At 33.5% G+C, this 24,827-nt stretch overlaps 1 long non-coding RNA gene across 1 annotated transcript; it reads left to right on the top strand.

Moving 5' to 3' along the window:
• The first annotated feature begins 446 nt into the window (after positions 1-446).
• Positions 447-2,911, top strand: LOC121122065 (uncharacterized). The gene is made up of 3 exons (XR_011781154.1): positions 447-827; positions 893-2,570; positions 2,649-2,911. It is a non-coding gene; the product is annotated as an uncharacterized lncRNA (long non-coding RNA).
• The last annotated feature ends 21,916 nt before the right edge of the window (positions 2,912-24,827 follow it).

Raw genomic sequence — 24,827 nt, 5'->3', positions numbered from 1 at the left:
AACCCCATCTCCAATCTTGGTAGACTCTTTTGTGACACCTTTGGCCCCTATAATATGATATAAATTAATAAGACCCATAGAACAAAGGCTAGATTTTTGTTCGAGATAGTTTTTATGATGAGGCATCCCATATATATTTTTCCAACTCTTATTAAATCCTCCCTCAACACCATGCAAGTATTAAAAATGTACACAATTAAGCAGATATTTTGTGCTATCATGCACTTCATAAGAATCCCTCCCCTTTGGAGCACATGCTCCCACATACCTGCTACCTAGAGCTGATGCTTTTGACTTATCACGATAGGGCGTATGCATGTACCTATGTAACCACCAGTAGTACATACATAGGTAAATAATAAAACTGGTCGTTATGTAATCTATATATATATATTTAATATTGACTACGTCTTTATAAAATTTACAAAACTATTTTTAAGATGCGTAATTCAGAAAAAAAATTCAATCGTTCAACAAAGAACTTGATTAAAGTAGGAGTTGACTCGTATTCATATATATGGGTAGAGTAGAATCCCGGAACTTGACTCTAATGTGGTTTAAAAGGAATGTAGATAAGTTATACATAGGACCGTACATCCAAAGCGTGCAAGTTTTGTTGTTGGCAACCGGAACGTTCTGAAGCTCGTGATAATATTCTTTAATCTAATGAAACATCATTAAGTTGTTTTTCCTCTCAAACATTCGTCAAACTGTTAGAAATACCATGTGCATTTCCCCGTTTCATTTATTTTACAAAAGCAAAACTGCTTACAATTTACAACCCCCTATATACAAGGTGGTCCAGATAAATTGGAAAATCTTGAAAGGTTTATAACGAACGAGCAACAGGCGGTAAAACTATAGTTTTTTATTATTATTTGCATGTTTCAAGTATGGAAATAAATTATGTTCTCCCGATCTTAATGTATGGATGCGAGATCCGGAATCCTTCATGAACCTATTTGATTAAGTCCTTGGAAAGGGTACAACTTAGGTTTGTGTCAATGTTTCTTTCATTTGGGAGATAACACCAAAAATCCATGCAAAATCAAAAGACTGGGTCTCGTCATTCTCTCTCATAGATGTACCATTAAAGATGTTACAATGCTCCACCGAATTTTAAACCTAAAATCTCCCGCACCCTGGATATTAAACAAATGCTACCTCTTCCACGAAACGAGGCTCTATGATCACTACACCTTCTACCTACCAAAACCAAATATATACATTTTCAACTATTATTTTTACTAACATTGGCTAGTCTTTGGAACTATATACATACTTTTGTCAGGGAAGTGAACCTGGCCTCAAGCGATTTTTAGTCAATTCTTTATTTGTGTGACATATTTATATATATATCATTTACATTTTGGGGTTATTTTGTTTAGTTAATTTTTTCATTGCACATGTACGTTATTTTTAATATTTTCATCTTTATTGTATAAGTCAAGCATTACTACCTTTCATGATCGCCGCTGGTCAAAATGTATAAACAGAAATAAGATACAGGATCTATTTTTTTATTCGTCCTTATGGAATAGCACTCAAAAAATATATATTACGCTGCCTCGTTTATTCGTACCCTTCGCCCTAAAATAAGTCACCTCAAGAGAGCTTTCAAAATTACAAATCAGGTGCTCTGGATCGAAAAAAAAGTATGTTGGACGTTAATTCATTTATTTTTTAGTATTTTGTAATCTTTCCAACCAATCGGTTGATAAGAAAAACATTAACGTCCACACAATATTGGCATCTTCAAATACCCATGACTATAAATTGTTAATTAGCGATAGCTAATTAATTAGTTATACAATTCAATTGCAGGTACTTAAAAAAGACATTTTTTTTTGCAGTACATTACTTATTAATTTCTGAAAAATTTATTTCAATTCTCTTTATGTTTAAGAAAGTTGTTTTATGGAAATGTACAAAAATATCACAATAGTGACCATATCATAACATAGATTTTACTGTAGGGTATAAGCTCTTATAAGTTTTATACTCTTATAAAACAATGAAAGACAAAATGATGATACTCCAAATAATAATTGATCATAACTTCCTTAATATTGAAGCTAGTTTTTTTTGTAACATACCTACATGTTCGTGTAAAGATGGATAACCACATCGTTCATGCGTGTACACGCTATTTATTTAAAGTAACTTTGTGTATTATAATCTCCAAACCCTCAACAATTTTTTCTTTTTAAAATATAGAGTTCTGTGATTAGAATGAGAGAAAATGTCAAGATAGTATTTTTTTTGTATCATAATTTAATGTCTTATTGTATTGTATATCCCATTCCCAAAACAATGTACAATTTAAATCAAAAGGAAATGAGTACAATATATAAGTTTGCATGCACTTTCTATCTCAAAATTGGAAACTGCATAAACGAAAAGTGGCAATTAAATTATTACAAAGGAGATGCTATGTGATGCAAAGCTACACGACGCAAAAAATATATTAATGAAGTTGGAGGCGAAGGATTTGGAATGTTTCGAGATATTCAGACAATTAACACTTTGGAGGATGATGAAACTAGCTGGAAGGTCTCATAATGTACCAGGTGATTTGAACACTTACAAATTCAATAGTTAGTGAAGGCTGAGTAATTGTAATTAATTCATATTTCTAAATATTAAAGTATAACCAATTAGTTACAAAACAAAACAAACTTGAGATCTCTCCAGCTGACGTACAATTCGAGAAAATGAGACTTAAATGTGATTGACGAATTTCCATTCAAGCAATCCTTGACGCTGGAAAATCTCCAACCAAAGCAGCTAGGGTCTCCGGTCCTCCATGATTTAAGGGCCAACAATTTTGATAAATAGTATCTTGATTAATTGATTCATCTATATATAACTGTGTTAATATCTTTTAACAAATAAAACTTTATTTAAATTACATAATCTTGTGGAAAAATATTTTTTTAATTATGACCTGTTGAGTGGATCACACCCCATTAACTTGTACTGATCAAGTAATGTATCACGGCTTTTCTTCCATCTATCATGCCCAGTAAAATTACTTTAAAGAATACCTTGTACCGGAGTTAAAGTGTGCAAATTTGTCTCCTTTAGTGTTTTTCTACTTGGACATCGATGAACTTACTTGAAGAGTGAATTCTCAGTATAATTTAATTTATTTTAGCTTAAGTACCTCGTTCAGACTTAATTATTTGTGACTGAATACCTCTTGAGAGTTTTTTTTTTTTTACTTTTGAGTGTTTCTAATAACATAAACTCTTAATTCCTTCAATCTAGAAGGATGTTCCATTAAGGAAATAAGGACATTTAATTATGTGACCATGATATAAAATCTGAGTGCTCAGTGAATTGATATAATTTGACTGAATTGAGTGAACCAGCTGTTATTTGAGTAAATCTTACTTCATGTCGTGAATAAGTATCTACCTCCTCCCTCCACTGTGTCCGACGCGGGTATTTCCTCTCAGTTTGTTCTTCTACTTAGTTGCATCTCGTAGCATCTCCTAGCTCATCCCTCAGTCTACCGTTCGACTCTGAGTCCCTACACCAGAATAATACAATAGATATATACTCACAACCACTTTTAAATTAATAACTGTCTGTATCGATGTAGTAACTCACTTTTAGTAAGATAAAATCGGGATTAGGAAAATATGAAGATGGTGAATTAAATAAAAAATAACGACATAATACATACTCTACAAATTTTTATTGGTAAAAATAATTCGTTCCGTGTCTTTCCTTTGAAAATTCATAACAAATTACCTGGGCCCTCCTCTGCTGAGTTCTTGATCAAATGCACCAACTTTTTAATATTGCAACTCCCTTATAAGAGCTTATAGCTTCTTATTAACAAAAATTAGTTAAACAAAAAAATTAAAAAGTCCACGGATATTAACAAAAAATTAAAAAATCTACAGATATTCAAAAAAATTTCAAAAATCCACATATATTCACAAAAAATTAAATTTGTTCCAAAACAAACTAAAAAAAATACAGTTATTCACAAAAAGTTCTACGTTTTGGAAAAAAATTTCAAATATACTATTTTTGGGAAAAAAATTTCAAATATACTATTTTTGGGAAAATAATTTCAAATATTTAGAGGTGTTTTCAAAAAGTTTGAGAAATTATATTTCAAATATCAGAAAAAAAAATTAAAATATAAAATTTTTTGGAAAAAAATTTCAAATATTCCATTTTTGGTAAAAATTTAAAAAAAGAAGATCTTTAGAAAAAAACTTCAAATATCACATTTTCCTGTAAAAAGCAAAAAAAAATTTTTTTTTTTTTGGGGGGGGGGGAAGGGGGAGGCTACAGTCCCTCCAGCCTAGCCCTTAAATTTATAGGGCTTTTTTATGATACCAAAGACGGACGTCACTATCTCATTTTCATTTAATTCTTGGGGCTGCGTAGCTAGTTTTACAAGAATACACAATGGATATCTTAGGGAATAAAAAAATTATTTCTACGACCCCACCCTGTACAAATATTCAAGCTTGTGAACAGTACAAAAAATTGAACGTCGTTCAATGAACGGAACGGGTTTTTTTTCGAAAAAAATTCAAAAAGCCCTAGCAATTCACAAAATATTAAATTTTTCTGAAAAAAAATTCAAAAAACCATAAATATTCTCAAAAATTAAATTTTTTGGAAAAAAAATTCAAACTCAACAGCCGTTCACTCAAAATTCAATTTCAAATATTAGATTTTCTAAAAAAAAAAAAACAAGTATACATTTCTTAATTTGGAGGGGACGGGTTCAACCACTCCAGCCCACCCCCTGCTGACACCTCATGTATTAAAATAAAAATTGAGGGAAAAATATTTGTATCCAGGCCCCTACATGTAAGAACCCATATACTTAAACTTAGGTTTCTATGATCATAATCTCGTTCTATTGGTTGACCATTTGAAATAATAAATTTTATAAATTAGAAAACTGTAATTTTTTAATTAATAGTGTAAATGTACATAAATATGCATATTTATTTGTGGAATCGGCAGTTTTCAGCTGATTCCAATCCTATTAAATAAATAATGACAGAATTATGCCCATAATTTCAACACATACATATTAAATTTATCTATGTAAAGATTTCGCACCAGAGATAAAATAGTTTATAAATTAATATATTATGCAAAATAAAAATATATAAACAGGACAACGATTCAAAGAGAAGAAGTGCCAAGCAAAACCGCCTTGTTAATTACCATTAAACATAACAAATTATCCATGTAAGAAGAGCCTCATAGATTGAAAAATAAGCCTAATACGAGAAAAGTGCATAATTCCAACATCATTCAACTGAAAACAACCATTTAACGCGTTATATAGTAATACAGATAACATATTTTGAATAAAAAATTCAAAGGGAATATCAATTTCAACCAAAAATAAACAATACCAACGTATAATCATCATATATTTATATTTTAAGACAAAATATCCTGAAGGCAAAATGACTTTAAGGCGAAGTGTCCTAAAGCAAAATAGTTTTACATCAATAATACCACACACTAAATGTAATACTAAAATGTTTACTTATACTTAATCTGTACAACTCCATGGGACCAATTAAAGGAACATAAAAAAATAAAAGCTATTATTACCTCAGGATTTTACAGTTCATAATCCATTTTAAGTCATGTTGTCTTCAAACCGAAGATGGAAAACCCTCAAATGTACATATTATCAATAATTATTAATTGGAGCAAACTCCATAATCCAATAGTCTTCTCCTCCCACCCCTTACTTCAAATATGAATGCCGAAACTAGTTATTCTAATTCTATAGATGTAAATCCATAAATTACCTCCTTCACTTCATTTTCTGTCAAATATTGTATAAGGTGCATCGACATAAAAGGAATATTGAACAAAAATCTGGAGAAAAAAAATAAAACCCAAATTAATTTTTGTAATTCTTACAGCGTATGACGGCTAAACTTCATTTTAATCATGCATGGCAGTCAGGCTCTGTAAAAGGGATAACGGGACGCGTGATTTTATTCTAAAGGCGAGATTCTAAACTTTCTTGGAAATGCATCCAGTCGCTATCTTACGTTGGAGTAGTGAGAAACCTGCGTTTATCATTGAAAGTAAAAATTAGTAATAAAAAAAATGGATTTACCGAATTTTTTAAAGTAATTACAACTTAGCTCTTCATAATTTATTGGCATAATTTAATAAAATCAGCTAATTACTTAAATTTTAATGAAAAAAAAAATATATATATATTTTCATAATTTGAAATTTGTAAGATTCTTTGTCCGAAAATAACTCCACGGATCATTATGCTAAAGAGCTAAAATTTGTGACATCAGAGTGTGGGTCTTACAAGAATTCTAAATGAGTGAAATTTTTCCTAATCATGTAATTGGAATATGATTTATTTTGAAAAAACTAACATTTTGAAGACTTTTATGGAAATCGCCAAACACAATATTTCAGTCATATTTTCGCCAGGTATAGGCTTATTTCTCAAATTTGTGGGATGAGTTAAAATACTCAAGAATGTTACCTATATTTCAGAACTTTTATTTGATCAAATTTAATTATTTTGGCCCCGATATAGTAGCTCCTTTCCAAAACAATTGGTCAATTTATCATACTTTTTATTATATATGAATATCCTATAATAAATTAAAAATTTAATAATTAATTATTGTGAAAAGTTTTTTTTTTATTATTTTTTTTTTTTTAATTTCTGACTCAAATTTGATATTTTTTTACCCTTTCTATATTTAATCATTTCCCAAACCATGGAACATTTTTCCTGTCCAAACGGCAAGTTTTTCCAGTCTCAATCTATGAATCGATTATCTCCCCATTACTGACATATGAGTTGTATACCTATGACAAATCCAACACAAATAACTTCATAGGACGCTAATGTTGGTTGATGTTCACAATTTTGAAACAGCACAGACTTAATCAAAAATTCATCTATAGAATCGGAGTAGATCTAATTTTATATGAGACAGATTTGTTTAAAAGACAAACTATCTATCGTACGTATAGACTTATACGTCTATGTACATTTATTTATATAAAAGTCGGGGACTTTAAATCTGGAACAAGTTTAAGCCTCAATATCTTGACAACCCTGAAATCTATGTTTGTGAAAGTGATCTTATTAGATTCAACTGACAAAACTGTATAAGAAAAAGTTCAAAAAAATAAGTTAGATGTCCTCAGAAACAAACACCATTCGGTCATTATTGTGTGCCTCCGTGATGGGTGCCCGCCCAAGAACGCAAATAACTTCATCGACAATCATGCTGGATAGCTGCAATGGATGTGAATAGGTTCATTGTCATGCTAGAATTTTAAATTGGAAACGTTTGTCCGAATCGGATAATTGGAGTGGGTTTATTCCGGAAATACCTACATTTTTAATACCTATATATTTTGGGTTAAATAAATGTGGTCTCCTAGATACCTGTATCGGAACCCCTTGGACTATTGCTTGTGGGATGTCTTCTAGAGAGTCCAATAAAGGTGCACACAATCCTATTGACCCCTTACGGCCTTTCATTCTCAAGAAAGTAGTCAACATGGACAAGGAGTTCCTCATCAAGATATGTGGCAGGTTCTGGGTCAATTTGTAGGCTGTGGTTGAAGCTGAAGGTGGTTGGTTTGGGTGATTGGAACCTGAGAGAGGTGGATATCAATAATTGAATTTCATTAAATTTGACTTTCAAATAATAAAAAAATATTGCTCTACCTCATCCAGTTTGTTCGTTATAAGCCTTTAAATATTTTCCACATTTATCTGGACCACCCTATATATATGGACTTCAAAGACAATTTCCAGGTCAGATAGACTAATTGTGTATATAGGGTATAATGGGTATTTGTACATAATCAGTGCAACTCGCTCTGACCAATAAAAGGAATTTAAAAAAAAGTGTTGTAACGGCCTCCTCTACATTAAGGTGGAACTTATTTACAAATGTTCAAAATATGAAGTCTTAAGAGTCTCAAAAGGTTATTTTTTCTATATAGATAATATTTACTAACTTTGAACTTTTTTGAAAAATATTCAAAGGTAGCTCAATCGCACTAGAGTTTTAAAATTTTACGCTCTTAAAAAAACAAAAGGGTTTTTGTTTTGATATCATCTATTTAGTACACATTATAGCTTTTTGTAAAATATAACAAATTTAGGTATACAAAATTTCTATCAATAATATTTTATTAATTTTTATGAGAACTCTATATCTACGATAAGTGTAACGACATGAATTATAGCAGGACGCCTACCTGTATGTTCTTGACTATATCACAGGTAGAACATTCAGCTGATAAATGACTAAATTACCAATTTCGATGAACTTGACCTTGGTGACCGTTTTTTTAAAGAAAAAAATATATATGACTAAATTTTATAAGTAATTATTGTTTTTTGAATAAAATTTGTTAAGAATTTATTTTATATAAAAATGACATTCAAGGTGATTTAAGGCCAACAACAACGACGATTTAAACATTTTGTGTGACTAAAGACTTGATATTTCAATTTTTTTTTAAATAAGCTTTCAATACATTCATGTTTGTAATCTTATGAAAAACCTCAATGGGGTTTTCATTTCTTAGAAGGAGATTATTATATAGATAAATGTAACAATAAGATTACTTTATTTTTTTGCTTTAATAAATAAATGAGAATTGGGAATTTACTACAACAACACTCTATGTACAGACAAAATAAAGTAAAACATAGTTATCTCGAACTTATTTTTTCTGGAATTCCCTTTGTACCATAGTATAACATGTTATGTATATAAGTAGTTCCTCTTCACATCAAAGTATCAGATTGTTTCTCAACAGGGGTGGACAGTAAAACATGGACTCCAGAAGTTCATTTAGAAACACTTGAAGGATTTTTTTTATTTTAAATAATAATAAAACTTCTAAACAAGGCTTTTGCAAACTTGGTCAATCAATATGTCCACCTTCAGCATCAATCACAGCCTTTATACGTCTTCGGAGTTGATGACAAAATCGCACGAAGCCCCAATATGGTGGCATTCAATGAGTCCACATTTTTGTGTGGAGATTTGTTGATTTCCCTTTTCAAATTTCCACACACAGCAATGCCCGGCGTGTTCAAATTTGGTCAGGAAGGGGCCACATTTTTATTAAGAGGCGTATAACTTTGGGCACTTGGCGTACGTGTGAGAAGGGGGGATGTTCTGATTCCATACGTAGTACCCTCTCTGTATTTGGCCTTCAGCCATGGGAATATGGTGTACTTCGTAGAAGGCCCTGGCCAATTTTCCACGGCTTTGAAGAAAAACAAAGGTTTATCCTAACCATTCCAGGCCACGATTCCAGTGGATATTTGTTGTGATACACCCCTGGTACTTTTTTTTTTTGTTTTTCCATGCCAGAGATTTTCACTGTAGACCCATTTGCCTTGATCCATGATTAAAAAGAAATTGCATTTCTCTAGCGTCCTGTCCTTCATGACCTCGTTCAGAAGATGTTTGCAGTCCTTGCTTATTGATCATATACTCAAAGCTGGACAGGAACTCCGGGTCCCTCTTTAAACTGTGCTCTTTGCTTGTTGCTTTCCTGTAGGTCTTTTTTCATCTTGGTCACAATGAAAACCAGGCAGATGGAGCACTTTACAATGTCCATAATCCTCGCCACATTAACTTCAAGAACTGAGATGCACAGCCATTTGGCTTTTTTTCTCACTCATGATGAAGAGATAGTTGGATGTTTTTAAAAGATTATTTATGCACAACGGACGGCTGAACCAGAATGTCAAAAAATACTCCCTAAGCCTTCCTATATTAATGATAAAATTAACACTCCAGGTTGTATTACCCAACCATGTACAATGTATGTCTAATTTTGATGTGTTGGTATATTGTGTTGGAATTAAAAATTGAAACCTTTTCAATTCTAAATTCTGAGACTGTAAAATTCCTTTTCTTATATCAGGAAAAATTCATTATTTTTTTTTTTTTTTGCCATCTGAGCCTGGAACATCCAAGACCTCCAATTGGGCTGGCTGCTTTGTCTGGAATACACATTAAGCTTAGCTCTTGATTTTGTGAGCCACAAGTCGTTTTACAGATCTGATATATTTCAGACCAAGATCTTCATAGTCAGCTTTACTATTTGTACCCTCGGTGGATTATCATTTGGGAAGTGATAATTGTGGAAATCCTTGTTAGCATACATTGAAAAAATAATGGGTATGTCGATAACCTAGAAGACATTTGAGTGGGACGCAAGACTCAAGGTCACAACTTTAATTCGTGCGGATCTACATATGTCTACCTGAGATTTCAAAGATAATTGAAGTGGCAGGAAGCCTATTGATAATTTTCAAAGGAAATGTTTAGATAATGGGAACAATGAAAAGAAAGATTTGTAGTGGCAAAAAACCTATTATTATAATAAATGCTCATAACCTTAAGAACATCATTGAGATACACAAATCTATGCACAATCATGCTCAATATTAAGGAGTCACTTACAGTTAACAAAACAATTGAAAAAGGATATATATATTGTAATGTCAAAGATGCCTATTCTCACGAAGAGCATACACAAACGCATCTTTAACGTTGCAGATGACTTTAGAATTATCTATAAAAATGTAGGTGTAGGAAAAGTAATCATATTTTCAAGTTGGAAACAAACAAATGTTTAGAAAAAGCTTGTAGGGAACATCATAGACTTTTAGACTAAATTAAGGCAGCTGGTGACCAAACATGTACAAAAACGAACCCTGACTAATTCCGTAAGTACTGCGTCTCCTTCTTTGATAGTATTATACAAAGGAAACTTTAAAGAACACTCTGTAAAACTAAAGAATACTTAAGGGTTGACGCAGTATTTTAGAAACTTGATCATATTGCACATAATGACCGTTAGGTAGCAGTAAATTCCTGAAGTATGTTTACCAAAATAATGGGTCAGCAGTTGAGAATACGTGGTGCTGACAACAATATAATCCAACGACTTTAACCCGTCCAACGGCGTTTATCATGATTCGTACCAGTTTTAAGGACTGTGAGATTATGAAGGGTGTCTGCATAGTGAGGAACACACTGAAGACTATCAAAGCCATTTGTTGTTGTTTTTTCTTTTTGTAGCCCACAAGTCCAGGATGTGACTGTGCAAGAACTTTGAGTACTACACCAGCCAAAAATCTCGCTCCCAACAGTGACTTCTACCTGTGGGGCGCAGACCAACCGAACCTCGCGCAATACGGTGGCCAAGAAAAAGCAGATTATCATCGTGATTCCCCGTCATTTCTTCTGTTTTTCATCTACATGTTTCAACTCTCCAATTTTAGAAATTTCTAGAAAGAAGGAACCCAAAACTAAAATAACGAACAAACGAGATTTTTATGGAATAAAAGAAAGACAATTCAAAACCAATCTGTGATATGTGTAAACACTATACTTAGCTATATTTTGAATTATTTATGTTCTCCTTTACAAGCAATAACAGCCTTAAAACTGGTAAAAATGGTAGAAATGATCAAATAATTTTTTTTTCATATTCCTATTTTATAAGTGTCCAGATTTCAACTTACCACCCTGTAATACTCTAATTAAATAAATTTATTAATTAACCTCTTCCTTGTAATATATAAATATATAATAGATATTTTTTTGTATTCGTATACAAAATATATCAAATAAAAAAAAAAGCTATGCGCAAAAAAAAAGTAATCCGTGAAAATTGCAGTTGTTTTTGGTTTTTTTTTCCCCGGTCAAAAAATTATTTTCCAATTTAATATTGGATTCGTAGATGAAATAAAGTTTATAGAAATTTGTCCAGAGGTATATTTGCATATAAATTTGATAAATAAAAATGGATGTTTGACTAATATATCTCTCATTTTCTTAATAATTCTACAATTTTATTATTTATTTTTTCATAAGACGCAATTTTTTATTTCTGTAATAAGAAATGGCACGAAACGATGCATTTTGTACATGAAATTTTAAAATTTAATATTTTACTACAATTCCATTTTCCCGAATATTTGATTGGATTTTTTTCCAATATTTTAAAAAACAAACTATTTTTTTTTTGACACCATTGTTCTCTATAACTTTTGTGTTTTTGCAAGTAAAAAAAGTATATGGGTAGGTTTGTGCTCTTCTTTACATTGCCAATAAATCCTCTGAACTACTTTTTGCAAAATTAGTACAAAACAGATGTTTGCAATTTTCTTGGCAAACTTCTATGTGACAATTTTTTTACAAAAATAAAAGATACACTTCATCTAGACAAATTTTCCTATACATATACATCCGTGTGTTATTTGAAGTGTATAACACTTTTTTTTTAAATTCATGATGTCCCGTTCTCTCCTTGGCCCATGGAACGCCAGGTAACCCTTTGTTAGTATTAATTATAAATGTAAAGATACTAATACCTCAGTAACAGCAGTTGGTAACAAAGTTAAATGGAAAAGTAGCCCACAAGTTTGGCGATATTTTAGTTTAAAAAATATATTTTGTAACTTCTATTCTTATAAATATATAAAACATTCAAACAAACTGAAACATACTCTTTAAAGCGTTAGTTTCCGCTCGGTAAATAAATCAGAATTACTTGTTTATCTTTTTCTTACAACGTTACCTGTATTGTATTACGAGCTTGTACTCCAAACAGAAGCAGGAAACAAGTCCCAAAATTAGTTTTTAGCATTTAAATCAACTATGGAATTAATACTCTTAAATGGTTGTGAAATTGTTTATATATTAAAAGTAGCTAATTATAATCACCAAATCAGCTTTCAGAACACTGATTAGAAGGAAAGAAGCAGATATTTGTATGTATATCGACAGCTTACAACAAAATCTAGATTATATTTCTGTCTTACGGAGGTAACACCTTGTTTATCTTAATTTAAATTCAAAATATGGACTGACATCAGTTCTGTTATATAACATATTATTCCAAAAGTATACAAAAAGAAATATTTAGTGAAAAGTCACTTAATAGGCTCAAGAGTAAAACGCTCAACCCAACTCGCACCATTACATACTTTTTGAACTACTCATGATACAATCAAATGTATATATAAACATGATAATTTGTATAAATCTTTCTATATACAGGGAGCGGGGATCAAATTGTCGCCAAAATATTTTTCTACAAAAAACAACACAAAATATACATTTTTTAACCTTTTTATTGAAAATCAAAACTATGACGAGCATATAGGTATAAAGTAGCCATTCATTCGATATAATCACCGTGGGCATCAATAACGGCCTCAATACGGCCTCTGAGCCGGCCGCAGGCTCTTCTGATCATCTCATTGTCCATGTTGCCGAATACCTCCTTGATGGAGTGCATCAGGCTGGTCTTGGTGCTATGGGGATGTCTGTTGGTGTGTCTCTCGACATAGCCCCAGACAAAATAGTCCAAAGGATTAAGGTCGGGAGAGTTAGGAGGCCACAAATCCTTGGTTACGACGTCATAACAGTTCTCGGTTAACCACTGCATGGAGATTTTGGACACATGGCAGGGTGTTGAGTCCTGTGGCAAACCCAGGGCCTGTCTACGGCCACTCCTTGGATCATGGACCTGGTAGGGTCATCCTCAACCATAGTCTTCACCTTGTCGACAAAGTCGGTGTCCCTGACCTTCCTGTCGGTGCCCTCCTCATTGGGTGCCCTCTTTATGGTGGCATCAACATCCCAGGTGTCCTCTAGCTTCTTACGGATACGCTGAACAGTCCGTAAATTCACTCCTAAGGTTGAAGCAATCGTTGAATTGGAGATTTCACCTCCATTATTAACCAATGCCATGACTACGGCGGACCTCGAAAGCTCCTCGTTCCACTTATAGCTCTTTATCTCCTCCTATGATGCCGGCATGATGCTAACTGAACTACGTATCGTCAGCTGACAAGAATAGCTTTCCTATTTGGTAACCGGTGTTTTATTTGATAATGTTGTCTTCAAGTTATCAAGGTTTAAAGTAGGTGAAAATTTGATCCCCGCTCCCTGTACTTTCCCACTTTATTTTCTTTTTTTGAATTTTTCTTAACGAGGTCGTCTAGTCTAGCTAATTCATTGATTTGTAGTAGTAATTTAGTCTCAAAAAATGATCTCATTTACGTCATGTTATAAAAATAACTTTGAATAATATTTGGTGGAATCGGCATTATTGAGTTATTTCCGATAATCCATTTTGATACTTTAAAAAAAGCCAATTCCGATGCATTGGTACACCCCTAATTTTAATCAATATCAAGTAACGGGATATATGGAGATATTTTGGTTTTGGAATTCAAATTTCTTGGATAGGACGAAATTCAAAAAAATGTTTACCCTGGTTTAAAGCATTCATTTGATTTATTGTACTTAATTTGACACCGATATTGTCTTTCAATGTCAAATATATTATTTGCTAAATTTTTTATACCGAAAATAAATTTGTGCTACTTAAGTGTCATTTTCAACACCTCCAAGAACATAATTTAAGAATAATGGTTTCATAGAAATGGACGATAATCTTAAAAAGAAACCAAATATCATACAGACTCCATTTTGAGTTGATGAATAACATACATTCGTCTTCTAATATGCCTTGATCGTATCCTAGACTTGGGGCATACACCTGGCACGAGTCTCATTGATAGAGATGGGGCGATGTAGCTCAGTGCATAACGTACTTAAATTAAAATATTATTTTCTTCAACACAATGTGCGTAGGTTGATTCACGGTTGCTTCTAGTGAAGGAAACGTATTTGAGTTCGGAGAAAAAGTAATTTCGTATTTTCCGCCTTTATTTAACTAAGTATATCTTACTCATTATTGGTTACATCAGATCCTACAATAAAACGTTGTAAATGTAAGAGTGTATACTACAAACGTTTTTTGGGACAGTATTGAGTATGACTGCTACTGTAATCAATAATCGTGCTCTGAGTATGGAGGTCTCATTGGAAGAAATTCACCATATTCATCATTTTTACTAACTGAAAGCATAAAATCCCTCATTTCTGAAGTAGATTGTGACTGGCGATGAAAAATTGATCACTTATGTATATGTCAAGAGACAAAGATCATGACAAAAAGCCAACAAAGCAACCCACACCGTTTACAAGACAGGATTAACTGCCAGGGGGGAGGGGTGTTCTTTTGTGTTTGGTGGGATTGGCAGGAATAATCTACTATAAGCTGCTACACATTGGACAAATGCTCAATTCTGTCATCTACTCTGAACAAATCGACCGTTTGAAGCTAGCGATCGAACAAAAGCAGCCAGTATTGGTGAATAGGACAGAAATCGTATTTCATCAAGACAACGCCTTGGCTGCACACATCTTTTGTGACGCACCAGAAGCTCCAGCAGCACGGATGCATCTAATGCACCCTCCCTACAGTCTGGAACTGGCACCAAGGGACTACCACCGGTTCCTGTCTATTTATAACGCGCTTCAGGGTACAAATTTGGCCTCAACAGAGGACTGTGAAAAGTGTTTGTCAGAGTGTTTTCCCAATAGGGACAAGGGATTCTACGAGAAGGGCACTATGAAGTTAGAACCTTGTTTGTTAACAAGTTATCGAACAGAACAGGGCATATTTAGCTTAAATCGGATGATTGAAACACTTCTTAAAATCATTGAAATAAAGCGAAAAATACCAAATCACTTTTTCCCAAACATATTAATATGATTAGAAATGTCACTATTGACAAAATTGTGGTGTGCATAATCATCAAAAAAAAGTATTTTTTGGCAAGAGCAAAAAATAACTGCTCTTATCAATTATTTCTCTCTATTTTCCAAATTCTAACCTTATCTACTTTATAATCATCTCTGTAAGCCGATTGATCGTTTCTCAAAGTTTCCATATTTTTGTTGAAACTCTATCAGGCGTGTGTTTTACACTCTTTGTAATTAAGACAATACTATCATCCTTAATTAGGATTTATGTATATTGACTTCAAAGGTATTCCCTTCCTTAAATGGAGAAATTGTAATACGAATACTATAGTGTTTAATTATACTTAATCAGGTGCAACTCCATCTCACAAATTAAAAAGAACATAAAAATACAACCCTTCAGATATTTAGCAAAAACCTTATTTCCAAAAGTAACTCTGCCGACAAAAAAATATATATATAATATTGATTTATGCTTCAATACTTTGTAATTATGAATCCCGTTCAAGTTACATCAATTGATAAGATAAAATGTTAAATAATTTGCCACGAATTGCAATAATTAATTCATTTAATTATAAAATGATTCCACATAAATTTTACAATTGTTTTGTTTTAAAAAGCCAAAACCGAACCCTCAAAAAGTTTTTGAGAGTGATTTTAAGTTATCTAAGATATACATAAATAGGTGATCTATAATTTACCCTTAAATATTATTAATTGGTTATGACGTAATATATATCAAAGGTTATTAATTCAAAACCTTGAAGGGTTTAGTTATTTATTCATTAAAAGTATGTTGTAGTGTATAATTGTTTACTTGAACTTGTTTTTTACCTCTGCCAAGGTTTTTGCCTCTCCTTGTCAGTCACAAGGATTACGCCAAAAGTTACAAATCGTTTTTAGTCAAATTTCATACGAAGATTGCATATGATCACAGCAAGAGCAAATTAAATTTTTAGACGTCAAGGTTAAAGTTCAATGTTACGAAAACGTAACAAAATGCATAATCGATCATAACTTTGGAACAAATTGAGATGGACGCTATGTTAAACTAGCTCTAAATTAAATATTACAATTGGAAAAATAATATTTTGTAAGGGATTTTTTTTTACTAATTATCATGTCCCTAATAAATTAAAAAAAAAAAAAAAAAAAATACAGGGTGAGTGGACAAAATCTGCCGCTTCAAAAAACAACAACTACTACCTTATTTTATAATATTTATTGATAAAATAAAAACGAATATCTTTATTAGGATATAGAGCAGCTATTTGTTCAATGTAGCCGCCGTCTGCGGCCAACCCCCGCTCAATGCGGCTACGAAACCAAGAACAGGCATTTCGGATCTGCGCTGCTTCTATCTCACTGAATTCCGCCTTGATGCAGGTGATGAGAGACTGCTTGGTGCTATGGGAGGAGCGGTTGATCATGTTCTCCACGTAGGACCAGACAAAGTAGTCCAACGGGTTCAAATCCGGTGATGCGGGAGGCCAAAAGGAGAAGGGTACGAACGCAAAAGCATTGCTTTTCAGCCATTCTTGCGTCCGCTTAGCTTTGTGGGCCAGAGCTTCAAGATGTTCAGCAGCCTGAAGCTTTTGAGCAGCCGCAACCCTTGAGTCTTTTCAGTCAGAAGTTGGGCTGTCTGACGCCTGTAGGACTTGCACCTTAAGTCCTCCTTCACACAAGCCTCACGGTCCAATCGGCCACGCCCAGGCGCCTCGCAATGGCTCTCATGGAAAGTTGGGGGTCCATGTCAATGATGTTTCTGACCTTGTTGATGAAGGGGACGTCCCGAAAATCCTGGTGCTCTTCTCCTACTTCTTCTTCCTGTCAACAACGTCGATCGGGTCCCATGACTCCTCCAGCTACTTCCTGAGACTTCTGACCGTTTTAATTTGTATTGACAGAAGGCCAGAGATATCAGCATTGCTTAATTTCATGTGATCACTAAGCATAATCTCATTAGCAGCGCACCTACGATCTCTCTCATGGAACATAATGTCTTTTCTTGAGCACTTAAAATGATGCTATCGCTACAAGTGGAACAATAACTGAAGTCTATGCCCCGGGAAAATTTTAACACCAAAAACAGAAGGATCAAACATCAGCTGATGGAGTTATGTCGTCTTTAAAATTCGGCAGATTTTGTCCACGTACCCTGTAATACAAATTTAGCAATTTTCATTGGGATTTTGTATGTTCCTTTAATTGGTTAGATGGAGTTGTACTGACCGAGTATAAGTAAACATTATAGTATTACATTTAGTCCATCGGGTCTAGGAATTTTTTGTGAAGTCCATAGACATAAAGAATATTTCCTTCTCTAAGAACGACCGGGCGCAAACCTACGCACATTGAGTTCAAGAGAATAAATTATTCCGAGCGCGTTTTTCATTGAGTTACGTGGTTCCATAGGATTTTTAGTAGCTTCTACCTTTAATTTGATTCAACCAACACTGTTTATCACATTGGCTGTAGACATTGACGTTGTTAAGTCTTTTTTTATTCTTAACCCATTTAATGAGGTTCCGCCGGTTAACCAGACTAAGTTTCCAGCTTCCGTGGTTATGCTGGGAATCGTGGTATCAGATAGGAAGAGGATACAACCGTATTGTGTCCCAAACGGCTTGACAAACGGGGTCAAAGAGTACCAGGACGTCGTCGAGGAGGTGGTCTTGCCCTGGAAAGAAGTCCAACTACTCAGAAGGAAACTATGCATCAAGACTTTACTGCGGCCCTCCCAACACAAAAGAGTATAATTTATTATTTTTAGAGGCCCATTTGCTTAAATTCAGAATTATTGAACTGGTCAAGTCCATATGTTCGAGTTAAGGTAGAGTGCTAGAAACTTTTATGTTCCATAAGAGCCTTCAAAAAGTGCCCACTGAGAGCCCCCTTGTGCCACTGCCACGAAATGGGGCTTCCAAATGGGCATCTTTGTTTTATTAGCCCTTTCAATCATATTTAAAACTAAAAAAAAAAAAAATTGATTCATTAAATCTTAAATTTGTACGAAACGCTAAAGTTTTTTTTTTTATCGTTCAACGTTCAAAAAATCAGTTCCGTTCAGTGTTCTGTTCACAAGCCCAGTTTTTGATATATTAATTAAGATTGATTTCCTTTTATATTTTTTTAATTCGTTTTTGTATCAATATTCAATAAATAAGACCTTAGTAAGTGCAAATGTACCATTCTACACCACATTCAATTGAATTTACGAGTAACAGCTATTACAAGAAAAATATCAGAACACAGGTGTACCACTGGCTTAAGTAATTTAAGACTTTCTTTATGGATGAATGATCAATAAATTTTAATAATGAATACGAAAAAAATATTAATGTGTCTCAATTTCTGAGAAGCATCTTATTTGATAATATAATTTGTTATTGATTCATTGCAAAAGTTTAACTCTTCTTTTTCTTTTCTTTTTGTCCGAAAAAAACTTACTTTAACAAACTTTTATAAGCATTGATTGATATATAAAGTTATAAGTTATGATGGGTCAAGGTATAAACAATCTTGAAAAAAAATCCAGAAGAGGAGGCATTCTCAATTTATTTTGGTTATTTATAGACACATAGAACCCAATATTTTATTCACATATTGTAGTTTGCTATTCAAATTTATAAGCTACAGTTAGCTCCACTATTTTATTTAAGAGACTTATATTGGCACTGATATGAACACTTTCAAATAAAATAAGTCAATTTCTTATTATTTTATCGTGACTATCAATTTTGGCTACTTAAAGTGAAATTTGTGCCACACCCAAAGAATTAATAGGAATAGTTTCTTGTTAGAAATTGAAAATAATTTGTCAAAAATGCAAATGTATTATAGAAAGGAGGACAAGGTAAATCCGGAATTGACTTAACGGCTAGTTATGAGAATTGTAGATGTTATGTGGTAAAAAATTTAAGACAAGCTACATGTGTTAGCAGTCGAATTTAATAACAGTTTTTTTGTTGGTTTTTTTTTGTTTTTTTTTTAGTATTTCGTTGTTCAAGCATGGAAATAGTCAGGAAAGTTTCCATTATCGAAGCTCGTTGTGCGGGACACTCCACACAGGAGATAATTTCCGTCTTCAAATATTCAAAATCAATAGTTTATGATGTGATTACGGCCTTTGATGAGGAGAGAAATACTGAGTGAGATGCTCATTCAACAAGACCTGATAAATCCAGACTAAAAGGTGCATAGCCGGCTTGAAACGATGAATTGATACTCGTCCAGACACACCAATTACTAGGTTGGCCAAGGACTGCAACGTCAGCAAAGGTACCATCAAAAATGCCATCAGGGTTTACCTGCTTTTCTTGTCTAGGGTCAGAGCCTCAAAGGATCTGCTAACGGAGCAGAATAAGGCAGGCAAAATGAGTAAAGGCAAAATCCTTATTAATCAAAATAAGAGCAAAGTGGCTACGTGCGTTGTTTTTTTGTTGTTTTTTTTACGAGAAAATCTTCACCATTGACGCCAAGCATAAATGCAAAAACGATAGTTGGACCTGTCCAACCCCTAATGAGGTCGAACCATTTATGAAAACAAAGAATCCGGCTTAGATTATGGTCCTGGTGATCATCAGACAAGTTATGCCCCCACTTCTTCTAAAAGGACCAGAAGGTGACCAAGGAGGTCTACAAGCACGCTCTCAAGGACATCCCATTAATGAATGAAGTCATTGATGGTAAGCCATATACATTCCAGCAAGACTCAACACCTGCTCATAAGGCCAAGATTGTCCAAGAGCTCTTAGTACAAAATATGCCAGACTTTCGACCTCCATTTATTGACCAGCCAACAGCCTGGATCTAAATCCCTGTGATTTTTGCTTGTAAGGAAGGGTAGAGAGAATCGCTTGCAAGAATAATTATGCCTCAGTTGAGGCCTTGAATGCCTCCATTGTCTATACAATGAAGAACATGGATCCGCAAGAGGTAGGAAAGGCATACAAGGCATTCAGGCGTCGTTTACAGATTGTGTACGACTGATGTTTGATTTCCAACACGCTTTTAATATTGACGTCATAGTAGATTATGTGTTTGTAAAAATCTGTCTTTCTTACCCAGCAGTCAGTACAATACATTAAATCGAAATTTCTAGCAATAGTGACGTCATAGACTATGAGTGGTTGCGTGTTTTGTCAAAATCTGCCTCCTTCGCCCTGCAGTCGGTACAATACATCAGATTGAAAATTCTAGCAAGCCCGATTATATGATGGTCTAACCTTGTATTTTTATTAACCTTGCATAAAACTAAAATTGAACAATTAGTTGAGAATATTTTTGCTAATTTCCTACCCTAAGTCCACTTTGATCCAGGATATAACTGAATACAAGATGAATCAACCGAAAAAAATCTATAACATAAAATAAGAAAAGAAGAATAGCCCAACTTATTTTTCGACTCCATATGGTACATACAGCCCAAATTTCATAGACATATTAGATTCAAATACTGGTGGTCCATTTTGAATCTGATCACTTACTAATTTAATAATTTATGAAGGTTGAATGATTGAAATTAATTCATATTTTGATATATTAAAGCATAAAGAATTAGTTACAAAACAGAATAAACTTAAGTTATCTAGCTTACTTAGAAGTTGAGAAAATGAAACAAAAACCAGATCCACAAATTTCCATTCGTGCACTCCAAGCAGATTTGTGTATCCAGGAACACTGGATAATGACACATTGGACCCTGAGGATTTAAAGAAAACAGCCCAGGGCAATCCTCTCAGGTCCATGAGCGCCCACGCAAGATGTTTCATGTTTCACATTCCATTGTCTAAAGAACTATGGAACAAGTTGTTGGAAAGAGCCTTGTGATGGTTGTAAGGTCAATTTTTACACCATCAATGAAAGAACCCCATTTCCTTTGCTACAAAACTCTTTTGAATGAGTTCTATGAGCTCTTGATGAGACTTCTGCCCTAATGCCAACCCTCTCTACTGTACCTTTTGGGTGCATATCGAGCGTGAGGCCTACAGTTTCCGTCATCCAAACACCAAGTCCTCAAAACGATCAGATTTTAATGAGCCACTCGGTATAACTCTTATATTCAAAACTGTGGTATGAGTTAAAATATCCAAGAGTTTTATCAATAGTTAAGAACTTTAATTTGATTTAAAGACCTTAAATTGACCCCCGTTATGGGCCATTTTACTTTCAGAGTGCAATTTCCAACTCATCGACAGGCTTTATAAAAAAACTTATTGATAGATAGTGAATATAGTTAGTTAAAGAATAGTCTTTATTCAAATTACTGGGATGACATAAGATACATAATAACATTCGCTATAGTTTAGAGATCTTCATTCGATTCCAGATACTTACAGGGGGGTCTATATAAATTGGGAATTATTGCCAATGTACTGGTTTTGTACATTTAATTTACATACCCTGGAATGATGAAGTATCCCAAGGAAGAAATTACACCTTCCAATAAGTCAGTGCACCGGCATAAAAGTTCAAGTAGTGAAGGATATCTTGGCCACAAAATGTCCTCCCTATTGTAGCCCGATTTTTGTCCTACAAACAACCCAGACATGAACCAATGTAATTTCGAGCATTAGGCCTGCGCCAAATATCATTCGTCTGTGGAGGCCCTGAAGAAGTCCATTCCCCGTACAATGATGGATCTGCTAACATTATCAAATTCTTCCTCTTTTATTGTGGAGTTAATTTTTACTACTTTAAAAATGCAATTTCGACACACCCAAAGGATTAATAAGCATCATTTGTGGATAGAAATTGAGGATAACTATTCGTGGAGAAATGCAATGTTAATCAACACTCACTTTTGAATAACGTCATTAATGCTTGCTTTTCTGTTGATATGCCAGAGTTGAACATAACTCCACAAATAATGCTATTTTTTCCCCCTTTGTGGCTATCAAAATCCAAACAATAGAGTTTAAATTTACGACCATACAAAAAATATTCAAATCATTCTCATCCTTGAATTATATTGGATCCTCGAGTATCATCATTGAAAAACAATGAAGGAAAGAAAAAGATAAAGTTAGCAGATAAAAGTGACAGATTAGACAGAGACAACATGTCTATAGTAAATACAAATAGTGTATTTTCTGTTTCATGATGAAATGTTTCATTTGTGATTTCTCCGTAAAATGTCAAGGATTCAACACAAAGATTTATTTTATTTCATTGTGGAATTCTTATTTTTGAAACTTTTTATTTTGTCATATATATTTATTATTTTGAATATTTTCATCTTGTGTGCTGCGGGTTCAATGCCTTCCGCTGCCTGGGGCCATCCTTGCCTCTAAGGTCGGCTACATTAATAATTAAGAGAGCTCAGACCCAAATCTATTTATTGTATAATTTTGTTTAAATTCTATTGTTAATTAATAGATTATATCTTGTTGAAGATTAAAATTCAAAGTGTTCAAATTTTAATGGACCACTTGGTAAAATAGCTGGAAAAATACATTCCATTTTATCCCAGCCTGCTTTTATGTTTTACACGTCATCTTTATACAATTCAACTTTGGAATTTTTTTTATAAATAAAATATTCCAAGAAGATGTTATTTTTGTGGCGTATTTTTATGTATGTAGAGCTTTCATGTTGTTTCAAACAGGATGTTTAAATGTGTGATACTAATGTAGTGTATGCCAATAAATTGTCTTATTATGTACACTTGTGTTTTATATATACAGAACATACAATTGACAAATTTGTATGACCATGATAAATTAGACAAAACTGGACTTACAAAAAAAAGAAAGTAGCTAGTCACATAAATAAATACGTTTTGACTCTTTACTTTCTCAAAGCAAAAGAAAACAATTATTTCTAAATAGATCAATATGCAATGTTTCAAATGCTATAAAAAGTGGCTGTAAGTAAATCAATACATTTATACTAGAGTTGAAACTCGATATTTCGGTCCGAACTACGATTTCAGACCGTAAAACAAAGCTAAATGTTTTTCAAATCCTGGACCAATTTTATCCCCACGCATGATTTCTGAGTTGTAAGCATGTGGTTTATGGAATAGATTTATCTTTCTACAATGTTATCGTTGCACATGTCAAAAACTTTATTTTATCAAGCAAACTTTTTATACAAAAAATAAAGTAACAAATGGTTCTTTCCAATTACCGAGTGGTCCATTAAAGTCTAAACACTTTGATTTTTAAACTTCAATTAGATATAATTTATTAATTAGTTATATAATTTTAACAAAGTTATTACAATTAATAGATGTGTATCTGAGCTTCTTAATCATTAATGTAGCCCCCGTATGAGGCAATTTTGGCTTCCAGATGGTGGCAATAGACCTGTCATCCCAGTGTGGGGTGGCAGTGTGGTATCGAGGGTCTCGGTGTTAGGATGACAGACACTCTAGGTTTTCCCTTTGATATGCACCCAAAAGGTGTAGCCAAGGGAGCTGGCATCAGGGCTGGGGGGGGCAAAAGTGTAAAAAAAGAACTCAAAAGACACATTCGAAAGAGTCTTGCAAGAGGGTAGATGGTTTTCTTTCATTGCTTGTGTCAAAAGTGTTCTCTTCACCCTCACAAGGCTCTTTATACTCATAACAACTTTCTGAACAGTCTGGTGTGCAACCCCTGGCTCTCTTGTATGGACTCTCATGGACTTGAGTGGATTAGTATGACCTGTTTTCTTTACCTCCTCTGGTTCCGGTTTCCCCTTTTTTGAAAGAGCCCTTCTTCCTCTCCAACGTTATGGATTTGCTGACGTAGTAGACGGTGGTCCTGTAGGCGCCCAACTGCTTGAAGTGCGTAAATGCCTATTCGTTGATCAATTTCAAGGGTTTTTTTCTCGACTTGTACGTAAGCTAGAGAACTTAAGTTTGTTTTGTTTTGTAAATAATTATGTGTGCTTTTATAAATGGAAATATGGAGTTAATTTTAAAAACTCAAGCTTCATTTATTATTGAATTCGAAAGTATTCAGTGTTCAATGGACCAACCGTTATAGAATTACTCCTTGATTTTAGGGAATTGTTCACAGCTGCTTAACAAGAGTTAATTATAAGTCAACCAATCAACGTTCACAACACTGATGAGAGGCCTAGAATAATAAACATCAACACCTCACAACAAAACAGGTAGGATGGACCCAAAACTTGCAGTAGATTTAATTATAACTTTATAACCCGTTATTTTGA

The sequence above is a fragment of the Lepeophtheirus salmonis genome, chromosome 7 (assembly GCF_016086655.4).
Source record: "Lepeophtheirus salmonis chromosome 7, UVic_Lsal_1.4, whole genome shotgun sequence".
Lineage (NCBI taxonomy): Eukaryota > Metazoa > Arthropoda > Copepoda > Siphonostomatoida > Caligidae > Lepeophtheirus > Lepeophtheirus salmonis.
The sequence above is the reverse complement of the archived record's forward strand: the minus strand, read 5'-3'. Positions and strand labels throughout refer to the sequence as shown.